Source organism: Hevea brasiliensis, chromosome 11, assembly GCF_030052815.1.
Source record: "Hevea brasiliensis isolate MT/VB/25A 57/8 chromosome 11, ASM3005281v1, whole genome shotgun sequence".
Taxonomy (NCBI): domain Eukaryota; kingdom Viridiplantae; phylum Streptophyta; class Magnoliopsida; order Malpighiales; family Euphorbiaceae; genus Hevea; species Hevea brasiliensis.
Window position 1 is genome coordinate 38,258,295 of NC_079503.1, and position 12,624 is coordinate 38,270,918.

Below are 12,624 nucleotides of genomic sequence, written 5' to 3' on the forward strand. Positions count from 1 at the left end.
TCACCAAAGTCTTTCACACCTGTAAATAGTGCTCACCACTGTAAAAGAAGAAAAGTCTTTAAAATCCCTTGTAGTGTATTTAATGGATTATCAGTAGACGGAGTTGGTAATTCATTAGGTATACTACGGGATCATGTTATGCCTTACAGAGGGGTAGGGTGTGACAAGCTCCGAGCCAAGGAGGAGGAGATCCGAGCCAAGGATGAGGAGCTCCAAGCTAAGGATGAGGAGAGCAACACAAAAGAGGCTGGGGCTTATGTGAATGCCCATAATGACCTTCTGGCTGAGCTGAGGAAGCGGTATCCTAAAAAAGACTTCTCTTGGATGAATGAGCTTGCCCCAGAGGCTGAAGAGGAGAGTGACAAGGAGATGGAGAGAGAGAGAGAGAGAGGGAGAGAATCAGAGAGTAAAGGATGTACTTGGGGAGCAGGCTGGGGGTGACCCACCTGCTGGGTGACTTGTCTATTATTTTTCTTTGAAATGAATGGAAATCTTTTTGTTTAATTTCTTGATGAGATCGGCAATCATCCAAATTGTATGAGTTACTTAGTTATTTGAACGTATTGGAACATTAAACTTGAAAGCAAACATTAACCCACGTATAAGAGATTGGAAAAACATTATAAATAAGCATGAAATCGAGCTGAGTCATGACCAAACACTGGGTAAAACTTTGGAACCTTAGAATTGGAAAGCCTTAACATTGATTTGGATTCTTAAGATCAGGATTGTTATTAGACCAGATAGAACCTTAGCTTCATTTTAGGGAATATATGGGGCATTTAAGTGAGAAGCCCCATCATAACATTAGTGAAATGAAGTTCCAAAATATTTGTAAAGAGAGATCGGAGGCAAGACAGGATGGTCCGGAGACCCAACATTGATTCGAACCCATTTGATAAGAGATCGAAAAACAATTAACTAAGTATGGGATCGGTTTATTCCATGGTCGAGCAATTGGTGAGTTCAAAAAAGTCATTTATGATTAAAGGACATTGGCTGAGAGCGGATGATAGAGATGATTTTAAAGTCCCTTGACTTCGGAGATCGACCAAAATATGGTGTCGACAGCAATCTTTGTAGATAAGTCATGTCCTTTTGTGAAGTATCCTCGATTGTGAACCAATTTATAATACTTTGTGCTAGAAATACTATCACTCACATTCTTAACAACTTAAGAATAGAATTTCTAACAGAATATTAGTGGACCTTTTCAATTACACATAAACAGATTGTGCAAACAGAAAAGTGTAATTGCCTTTTATTAATTAAATATATACAAGAAACATACAAAATGATATGCTCTAGGGCATACTACTAACAATCTCTCATTAGCACTAGAGCCATTCATTACAGTATCTTAGACCCATATTCTGAAGATATCGGTCTAACTGAGCTTGTGACAGAGCCTTCGTAAATGGATCAGCTGGATTTTTAGCTGATGCTATTTTCTACATGGCTACATCGCCTCGCCAAACTTTCTCTCTGATAATGTGGTAGCGCCTTTCTATGTGTTTGGATTTCTGGTGAGACTGGGGTTCCTCAGCCTGTGTGACCACTCCATTGTTGTCACAGTAGAGAGGAACTATTAACTCAATGGAAGGAACTAAGGCAAGTTCCGTGACAAACTTCTTTATCCAAACAGTCTCTTTTGCAGCAACTGATGCAGCAATGTACTCGGCCTCTGTAGTGGAATCAGCAGTCGTACTCTATTTGGAACTCTTCCAACTAACTGCACCTCCATTATAAATGAACACAATGCCAAAGATAGACTTTATATCATAATATCTGATTTGAAATCAGAATCAGTATAACCATCCAATTGCAGGTCGCCACCTCCATAGATAAAGAATAAATCCTTAGCTCTTCTGAAGTACTTAAGGATATTCTTGACGGCTATCCAGTGTTACGAACCTGGAATGGATTGAAACCTGCTAGTCAAACTAACAGCATACGCGATATCCGGCCTAATACACAACATTGCACACATTAAACTTCTAATGGCCAAAACATATGGAATCCTGGCCATTTTGTCTCTTTGTTCAGGTGTCTTTAGGGACATCTCCTTAAAAAGATGGATACCATCTCTTACTGGTAACAATCCTCTCTTGGAATCAAGCATGTTGAACCTTTTTAACACCTTTTCCAAGTATAAACTTTGGGATAAACCAATTATTCTTTTTACTTTATCTCTATATATGTGAATTCCAAGAATATAGGTTGTTTCCCCTAATTCTTTCATGGAGATTGTATTTAACAACCATATCATGACAGTTGTTAGCATATCTATGTTATTGCCTATTAATAAAATGTCATCTACATAAAAAGACAAGGAAAGTGACAACACTCCCACCAACTTTCTTAGATACACAAGGCTCATCCACATTTTTTATAAAACCAAATGATTTAACATATTCATCAAAATGGATGTTCCAACTCCTCAAAGCTTGTTTTAACCCATAAATAGATCATTTTAGCTTGCATACTTTAGAACTATCTTGGGATTCAAAACCCCTAGGTTGTTCTATGGAAATGTTTTCTTTAATGTTTCCATTGAGAAAAGCCATTTTAACATCCATTTGCCAAATTTCATAATCATAGTGATACACTTGTATTATATAGATGTTTTTAAGCACATTTGTATACTATTTCATAGCATGTAGGCAAAAAATCTCATAAATAGTTATTAATTTCATTAAATTTTGTGATTTCCATTAACAAACTCTAAATTCCATGTTTTTTGCATCATTTCAAGTATTTGGATGAAGTTCCAAGATGTAGGAGTACAAAAGAAAGCTTGGAAAAACACAAAGGGAAGAGAAGTGTTGTTGATACACTTTACACGGGTCGTGTAAGTAAAGACACATACCCATGTAACTTGCTGCCAAGGAAAAGCTGAAAGAGACAAGGAAGATACGCAGTACACTGGCCGTGTACTCAGACCCGTATAAATCATAGATACCAATGTAAGTCTCTGCCTAGCTAGGTTTGAAGATTTCTCTAAAGAACAAAAGTACACGGGTTGTGTACTTGGACCCGTGTAACCAACTGCATCCCATGTAATCTTCTGTGACATCGCGAGATGCAAACCTTCAGAACTCTAGTTAGTTACATGGTCCTAGGACGTGTAGTGATACACGGACCGTGTATCAATCGACAGCCAGTTTCCTAATTTCACTCTAGCTTCAGTTTTTGATATAGAAAAGAGACTTTTATTTCTTTTAGAGGATTTTTATTGTCCCTTAATTTATTTTTATCATGTTTGCTGAACTCACCATAGGTGAGTAATTTTCATATTCTGGAATTAAGAGAGTAATGCTTGTAATCATTATTATGGATAAACATTAAGTTTTGTTCATTGGATTTGAGATTTATTCCTTGATTTAATTTTTTGTGATCTTAATGATTGCTATGAGTCGGTACCCACTTAGTATTGATTACAGATATTAATTGAAGGACTGAAAGGTGAAGATTAATATTAGAAAATCAAGATTTTGAACCTAGGAAATCTAACCTAGAGATAAGCTGATGACCTTTGTGGAGTTTCAAAATTAGTCAAAAATCTTAATTAAAATACACCACGAAAGAGGGTTTAGATTAATTAAAATACACCTTATGTGCAGAGAGAAGACTTAGGATATCTTAGGATTAATTTTCATCAAGGCAAACAATTCTCAATCCAGTAAATAAACAAGATTATATCCATAGTAATGTTAAAGTATGAAATATTAATTCCGAAATTATTTCAAAATAGACTATTCCATTTTAAGTTTATTATATTTCTTTTATTCTAGCGTTTAAAATAGACAAGTTTCATTCTCTCATTTTATTCGACAACCTAGATAGCCAAAATCACTGTGTAGTTTGGTATTTACTAATTAAATTCCTCATGGGATGATACTCTACTCACTACTTTATTACTTGTTTATGATCCGTGCACTTGCGGGGTTATAAAACCAGCAAACAAGTTTTTGGCGCTGTTGCAGAGGAATTTTAAGTTTAGTAATATTAGGCGATAAGTAATTTAGCTGATTAGGCATTTTCATTTATTGTTTATTTTTGTTTAAATTGTTTTATTCTCTTATTCTTTCTCAGGTGATTGGTTTGGTACATGACTAGAATGAGACCAGAGGAAAAAGTCTTTGATTTGGATCCAGAGATAGACAGAACCCTAAGAACTATCAGGAGGGAGAGGAAAGGTGAAGAACAAGATCGAAGAAATCCAGAAATTCCAAATACGGCCGACAATAACAACTACAGGCTGAGACTCTTAAAAGATTACGGAGCTCCCTCTATACAAGGATTCCAACCTAGTGTTACAAGACCCATAGTGGATGCCAACAATTTTGAATTGAAACCGCCATATCTCCAGATGATCCAACATATCTAGTTTGGGGGTTCACCAACAGAAGATCTGCACTACCACCTCCAGTGCTTTCTTGCCCTTTGTGACACATTCAAGATGAATGAAGTCTCTGATCAAGCCATAAGACTCAGAGAAATTTCCATTTTCCCTTCGAGATAGAGCAAGGAAGTGGTTACTTTCTCAACTAGCTGGAACATTCACCACTTTGGAAGACCTCTCACAAGCTTTTTTAGTAAGGTACTTTCCACCTGCAAAGACTGTAAAGTTGAGAGTTGAACTCAACACCTTCAAGCAGAGGGAAGGTGAATCACTCTATGATGCATGGGAGAGATATAAGGACCTACAAAGAGAATGCCCGCACCATGGCATAGAAGATTAGCTCCTGATTCAGAACTTCTATAATGGCCTACTGCCCTCTACAAGGAGCACAGTAGATTCAATAGTAGAAGGTGACCTAATGGAGAAAATAGTGGATCAAACACTTGAACTTCTGGAGAGGGTTGCATATCACAACTACGAGTGGTCAAATGAAAGGGGGAATACAAGGAAAATAGCAGGGATCCTAAAAGTGGATGCCCTAAGCATGATAAATGCTCAATTTGACCAGCTCACAAAAAGGCTTGATGAAATACAAGCCAATGCTATAGGGATAAATAGTCAACATGATGACAGCTGTGGAGGAGGATACATGGGTTCAGAGCATAACAGCTTCAGTGAACTCCCCACAGAACAGATGAACTATGTGAATAACGGAGGGCACTTCAATCAGGGACAGTTCCACAATCCATATTCAAATACATACAACCTTGGATGGAGTAACTACCTGTAACACCCCTCACTCGACTACAGTGTAGCTGAGCAAAGTGTGCTACATTCGGTGCCGGAGCACCCTATCTTATCTTACTTTATTATTTTAGTAATTTTCAATTCGTTTAATTTAATATCAATTATTTTCTATGGAGAAACTAGTGGAGTTTCCCTTATTTTATTTATATTTGGCGTATTTCATTATTCACCTGCTTGAAAATTTAATAATATTTTCACAATAAAATCTTATCCTTACTAATCATAATTATATCATCAATTCGCATATCCTCTATATAATTCAATTTCATATTCATTTCCATTCATTCTCAACTCATATACGATAATTTTCAATCATCATTAATTTATATGATATACAATTTAATTACATATGAAATAATCAATTTATAAATTTACATCACATTAATATTACTTAAGAATTCTTAATTTACATTACAACATATGAATTACAACATACAAAATATTTATAGCATAAAAAATACATAAAGTGATATACATGAGACCTAGTTACATGCATTGCTGAGGAGGTGACAACCTTTGACACTCTGCAGATCTGGACTCTCAAAATTCCCAGTCAAACGTCCATTGGGTTCTAGGTTCAGTACCTGCACGAAGAAACAATTCCATCGCACTAAGCATTGCTGCTTAGTGGTGCAATAATATAACAAGAAAATAATATACAAATAAAGATAGAAATAAAACACAATTCAAATAATTAAGATCTATTTATACTTCACATGCGGTTTCTAAAATTTAATATGTTTTATCCTAATTTAGTCTTCTTTGGAAATGTTTATTTCACCAATGTACAGTAATAATGTGCAAAGAAAAAATGATCTAAAAATAATAAATTTATGCTTATATTATTATATAAGTCACATTTGCAATATTTATTTATGTTATAATTTTCTTGCTAATCTTTTAGCATTTTCTCAATACTTGCTAGGTTGTCTTAGATTATCTCATAATTAGTAAATTTTAATATCGGTCCAGTTCATTTCGATTCTTTCTAATAAATAACTATTCTAATTTATTTTAGGTCATCTTACTCATTTATTTTATTTAATTTCTAATATTTTTAATTGCTAATATTCTTAAATTATTTCAATAAATTTCATTGCCCAAGTAACCTATGACAGACTGACTAAACTGGATAACAGGTCGTTGGCACTGGACACCGCGGTGCCTCATGCCGTCATACCATGGGACGCAAAACGTCAACCACGTATGCAGTCAGTATGGCTAAAAAGCCATGATAACAAAGAATCGGGCATAAAAGCCATGAATGTTAGCATAATGCCATGAATGCGGGCATAAAGCCATGAGTACGAGCACAAAGCCATGCATACAGGCATAAAGCCTTTCGCAGTACTGCTAAAACAATACCCTATTGGCATGCCAATCTAACCAATCTGACACACGTGTCTAGGCAATACAAGGGCACATAATATCATTAAATATTAATATATTGTGCTTTATGACTTCATTATTTCATGATATATTTCAATTATAATTCATACATTCATTTGATCATTTATATGATCACAATTCACATCAATTATCCTTTTATACCATGGTACTCAAAATACTTCTCCTTTCTACAATAATGAGAACTAATGTCTCATTTACACATTAATATAGTTCATTTATTCATTCATTATGTTATTCATATTGATCATAATTCTAAACAATGGTTCACATGTACCATTGTATTCAAAACATTTTTCCTTTCTCATTTATACATTCAAGAATCTACTTATGTAATTACAAATTTTATATTTCAAGTTGAGTTACTAATATTTTATGAATTCCATTTGTGATGAGCATATAAGCCCTAACTATCTATTTACATCAATTAGGTGACTTATTTTTCATGTTTCAAGTAATCCATGAACATTTCATGGATTTCAAATTTATGGTCTTAATTTCCTTTTAACAATTTTGATTAGGATGCATAGTCCACATTTGTCATACAATTCTAAGTATTTAAGCTTAGAATTGATTCTAGGTCTTCATCTTTATTTACTAATCATTTTGATTACTATTCACCTTACTAGTCAACGAAATGTTGACTTTTTCATACTTAATGGATATATTAATTCTAATTACACCAAGATCCCACATTTTGATTTTTACATTTTCTAGTATTCATTGCCAATTGCAATTTAAAGTCCCCTAGATGCATTTTTAAATTTTCAGTTTTTATTACCTAAGTTTACTGTTCCATTAGACAATTTTAGAGTGGAAACTGGGCTAACCTTTCTTCTTCAAAGTTGTTCCTTATTGTGTCTTCCTTAATTCCCTTTTTGAATCACTCCATTTGGAGTTTTGTAGCTCAAGTTATGGTCATTTTACCATAACTAGCCAGATTGACTGGTACCCAGATTTTCTGGGCAATTTGGTTCTGCCAGATTTGGTGACCTAAGTTTGGTTGGAAATTTGACTAGGTTATGGTCAGAATTTGGACTTGTGTTTTTCATGAAAGTTGGAGATATATGTCTCATCTTTCTGCTGGTAAAAGTTCAGGTCAATTGGACCTTTCTACACTGAGTTATGACCAAATGACTAAACACTGTTTATTTTGTCATTTTGCCTAGGCAGACTGCAGGTCACCCAGATTAGGATAATTTTTAGGTCAACTTGGTTTGGTTTTCTGAGCAGGCTTTCTTCACTAAAGTTGTGCCATTATGTGTCTAGTTTCATGTCCAATTGTCCTTGCACCAATTGAACTTCTACAATTCAAGTTATTGCTGTCCAAACCTGCTGGACTCATGCCTAGTCCTGCAGGTCACCAAGGGCAGCCACACCACACTCAAATCCCACTACACAATTTACTTCATTTTTTATTTAAGCAGAACCAAATGGTCACTAATTGAGCATTAAAACTTGCTTTCACCATTACATGATCAAAGTCTCAATTTCATGCTCAAACCCTAACTCAAATTTCCAATTCATGGTATACACACACCAAACTCTCACCAAATCACTTTATCCATCATCTATACTCATCAATAACATAATTAAGCCACTTAATTTCATCAAAAACCAACAATCCTTAGACTTTCTCATGGCTGCCAAATTTAGAGATTTCATTTACTCAAGTTTTTCTTTTAATTTCACACAATTTCTACTTGATTTAGCATGCTTACATGATTAAAGAAAGAAAAGAAATTTTTTAGTGCACTAACCCTTTTTGAGCAGAATTTTCCCAAGAAATTCCTTCATTTTCTTAGCTTTTCTTGGCTGCCAAACACTCCTACAAGGTGTGGGGGTAATTTTTATTGAAGGGATCTTGGGTTTTTGGTGCAAGATAAGCAAGGTTTCCAAGCTTGGAAGCTTGAACTATGGTGGAAACCCTCTGCTCTCTCTCTCTATACGTTTTTGCTGCCCAAAGGATGAAGATGGGAGTGCAGATTGCTCTTTCATTTTGTCTCTTTTTAATTAGTTTTTTTATCCCTTTTAATTAGTTTGTCAAGTTGTGATTGGGTGGGGGCATGTTAATAACATCATGTGATATCATAATTTCCAATTTCTTTCATTTTTCTTTTCTTTTCTTTTCTACTCATTTTCAATTCAATTTTTAATAATATTTATTCATATTTTAAATCATAATAATTATTTACTTAATTGGACAAGTCGGTCAAAAATCGTCTCTGAAGGCGAAATCACCAAAATGCCCTCCATTTGGCTTAACGGGCTAAAATTGTCTGTACCAATTGAAAAATTTTTCTAAGCCTTTTCTTGGCATTCTAATGCCATAGAAACCTCAATGACTCTTCTCTGAAGTACCCAAAATTATTTTATGAATTTTCTCCCTGGTCTAGGGCTCCTAGTTGCTAAAACCGCAACTTCTCACTAGGTTACCCATCGCTAGGGCACCGGCTCATTTAACTTGGTTGTATTTTATTTCTAAAATTTTTCCTTAATTTTTCTTATACTTATTTGAGTTATTTATGACTCCTCACTCTAGTCTAAATATTTTTCCAGACGTTCTAGCTATCTAGATTGTGACGCCCCTTACCCGTGTACAGTATACCCGAGTAAGTAATGCCACACGGTGTACCGACACACTCTAATATACCTTAATTAATTTATATCATGCTTTTGCATATAATTTATGAAATATACTTTATTTAAGCTATTTAGCAAAATTTTTATTTATTTGAGGTTCCGAAATTTTTATAGAAAATTCGGCGGAGTACCGGCTAAAAATGGAGAAAACAGTTCTTCGGAACCTGTTAAAAACACTTCCAAATAATTTTCCAAAAAATCCCAACTTCAATTCATCAACAAAGTCTCAACAACATTTCAATTTCAGGTCTCAACAACCTTTTCATTTCTCAAATATCCCTTTCTCAGGGTTCTCATATATAAACAACAATTAAATATTCAAATTACTTCCATACATAACAATAAATCTTTATTATTTACATGGACCTCAACATACATTACATAAATCCCAAATACATATGAGAAAATAAAAATTTAATTACAAAATGACAAAATGACATCTAGTGTCCTATCAATGCAGTGCAGGTGACGAGGTGACACGGACACTGTGCAGAACTGCAGGATGGACTCACCCAGTCTGTGGTCTACTGGGCTCACGATCGGGATCTCCAGTACCTACGCGTGGCAAAAGCAACGCGCTAAGCAATAGTGCTTAGTGGTGCAATAATATAATAGAAGAAAATAGCAAGAAAATGAATATGTATAGAATGTGTATGCTTTCTTTGTTTGGTATTGGTATATCCATTATTTCGTTAACGTTGTTCACTTTTATTCATTTGGTTGCCCCAAGTAACCTATACTAGATGACTAGACTGGATAACGGGTAAACTGGCACTGGGTACCTAGTACCTCGGGCCGTCACACCATCGGTCACATATGCATCTCCGAGTGTGCAACAGAACAGCTAACAAGCTGTAAATAATATCAGGCACAAGGCAAGTCTCAATAAAAAGTCAGAATGGCTAAAAGCCATAAAATCACAGAATGGCATATTGCAATGTGCAGTACTGCTAACTAAACCCTATTGGCATGCCAAACTATCCAAACCAATCTTGTTAGGTATACTAGGGCATTTAAAACTTTTAAATTCTTTAATTTGTGAATTTCAAGTTTTGGTGTCACTATTCACCTCATTGGTCAACAAAAATGTTGACTTTTTGATAGAAAATGGGTGTATTGGTTTTAACACCCCAAATATACCACATTTGGCATTCCAAACTTGTTGGCATTAAGCATTTATACCATTTCAAAGTTTAAACCAACACAAGCAGAATTTTCAGTTTTTGTGAGTCAATTTCACTGTTCCATTGGACCCTGTTACTGTGGGAATTTGAAGAAATATAAAACATGAAAGTTGTTCATTATTTTGTCTAGTTAAATTTATTTTTTTGAATCACTCCATTTGGAGTTTTGTAGCTCTAGATATGGTCCAAAAACCACAGCTGGCCGGATTGCCAATCTGTAGAATTGACCATATCTACAGTAACATGAACAGTAACTAGAGTCACTTGGTTGGATGGGTTCTGGCCATAATTTGGGGTAGATTCCTTCATGAAAGTTGTTTTTATATGTCTTAACTTGTTGCTGTAAAAATTTCAGGTCAATTGACCAAATCTACAGTGCGTTATGGCCAAATGAGCGATTCTTGTTCATTTGGTCAGTCTGAGAACCGATTCTGGTATTCGGATTGGGGCCAAGTTTTGGTCCTCTTGCTTTGGTCTTTTGGGCATGGTTTCTTCAGCAAAAATGTGCCATTATAAGCCTAGTTTCATGTTCAATTGGCCAAACACCAATTGGACTAACACAGCCCAAGTTATGGCAGTGCAAATAGACTGAATTTTCAGTCCCTATCTTTCTTGTCCTAGGGCGACTGCAACCTCACTTTGGAATCCTATTTTTCAGTCCCTTTGTTGGTCAAATTACCTAAAATGGTCACTAATTGACCATTAAAATGCTCTCTAATAATTTCCTAAGCCAAGTCACATTTTCACCTTTCCAAACCCTAATTCAAATTCATGGTTTATGCCATGTATCTTAGTAGCTACCAATGCATTGCTCATATGTTTATCACTTCAACATGGTTTCTATTTCACTCTAAGCTCATCAAAACACTTCCCCCTATTCCATAGCTAGGGCAACCAAAATTCAAGATGTTATACACATAAGTTTTTGTTAATTTAAATCACAATTCTTACTAGTTTCAAGTCCCAAACCATGAAAATAAAGAGTTTAATGGATATAGGTGCACTAACCTCAAGTGGCAGAATTTTTCCAAGCCCCAAACTTCAATTTCTTTCCTCTTGTTGGCTGCCAAGAGCTTGTTTGAGATGTGGGGTAAAGCTTTAATGAAGAGAAGTTAGGGTTTTGTGGTGTAAACAAGGGAAAAATCAAGCTTTTGATTGAAGATTAATGGAGGGAGAAAGGATAGGGATTTCGACTGGAATGGGAAAGGGGGTGGCTGCCGGTTTTTCTTTTATTTCTTAGTCTCAATTATCTCTTTCAATAGTTAGTCAAAGGATGGCTTAATTGTGATTGGTCATAATTTCTTAATGACATCACCATGATGTCATAAATAAGCTTTTCTTTGATTTTTCTTTTCTTTTCATCACTACTCAAGTTCAATTTAATTTCTAGTAATGTTTATTCATATTTTATGTCATATTAATTATTTAATCAACCGGACAAGTCGGCCAAAAATCACCTCGGAAAGTGAAATGACCAAAATGCCCTCCGTTTGGCTTAACGGGTCAAAATTGTCTGTACCGATTGAAAAATTTTTCTAGGTATTTTCTTGGCATTCTAATGCTATGGGAACCTCAATAACCCTTCTCTGGAGTCCCAAAAATTATTTTATAATTTTTCCCCTGGGTCTAGGGCTCCTCGTTGCGAGAACCGCAACTTCCCTCTGGTTACCCATCGCTAGGGCACCGGCTCGTTTAACTTGGTTGTATTTTATTTCTAAAATTTTTTACTAAATTTTTCTTATTAATATTTGAGTTAATTATGGTTCCTGACTTTAGTTTAAATATTTTTCCGGACATTCTAACTGTCCGGACCGACACCGGTCACCGGAACAGTAGGATGTACGGATTGGTTATCGGGAGGGTGTTACAACTCTTCCCCTCTAATTTAAATTTCGTCCTCGAAATTTACCTGATGCAAACAGTTGAGGGACCTGTTGCCTCATCGTCTCTTCACTTTCCCAAGTTGCCTCCTCGGTGTTGTGGTGCCTCCAAAGCACTTTCACCAATGGAATTTGCTTGTTTCTCAACTCTTTCACTTCCCGAGCCAAGATCCGTAGAGGTTCTTCTTCGTATGTCAAATCCGGCTGTATTGCAATTTCTACTCTGGAGATGACATGTGAAGGATCTGAGCGGTATCTTCTGAGCATAGACACGTGGAACACATTGTGGATCTTGTCC

At 35.4% G+C, this 12,624-nt stretch overlaps 1 non-coding gene across 1 annotated transcript; it reads right to left on the minus strand.

Annotated features, from left to right (window-relative positions):
* Window positions 1–4,628: 4,628 nt before the first annotated feature.
* On the minus strand, window positions 4,629–4,735 carry LOC131170856 (small nucleolar RNA R71). The gene has a single exon (XR_009141621.1). It is a non-coding gene; the product is annotated as a small nucleolar RNA R71 (small nucleolar RNA).
* Between the last annotated feature and the right edge of the window lie 7,889 nt (window positions 4,736–12,624).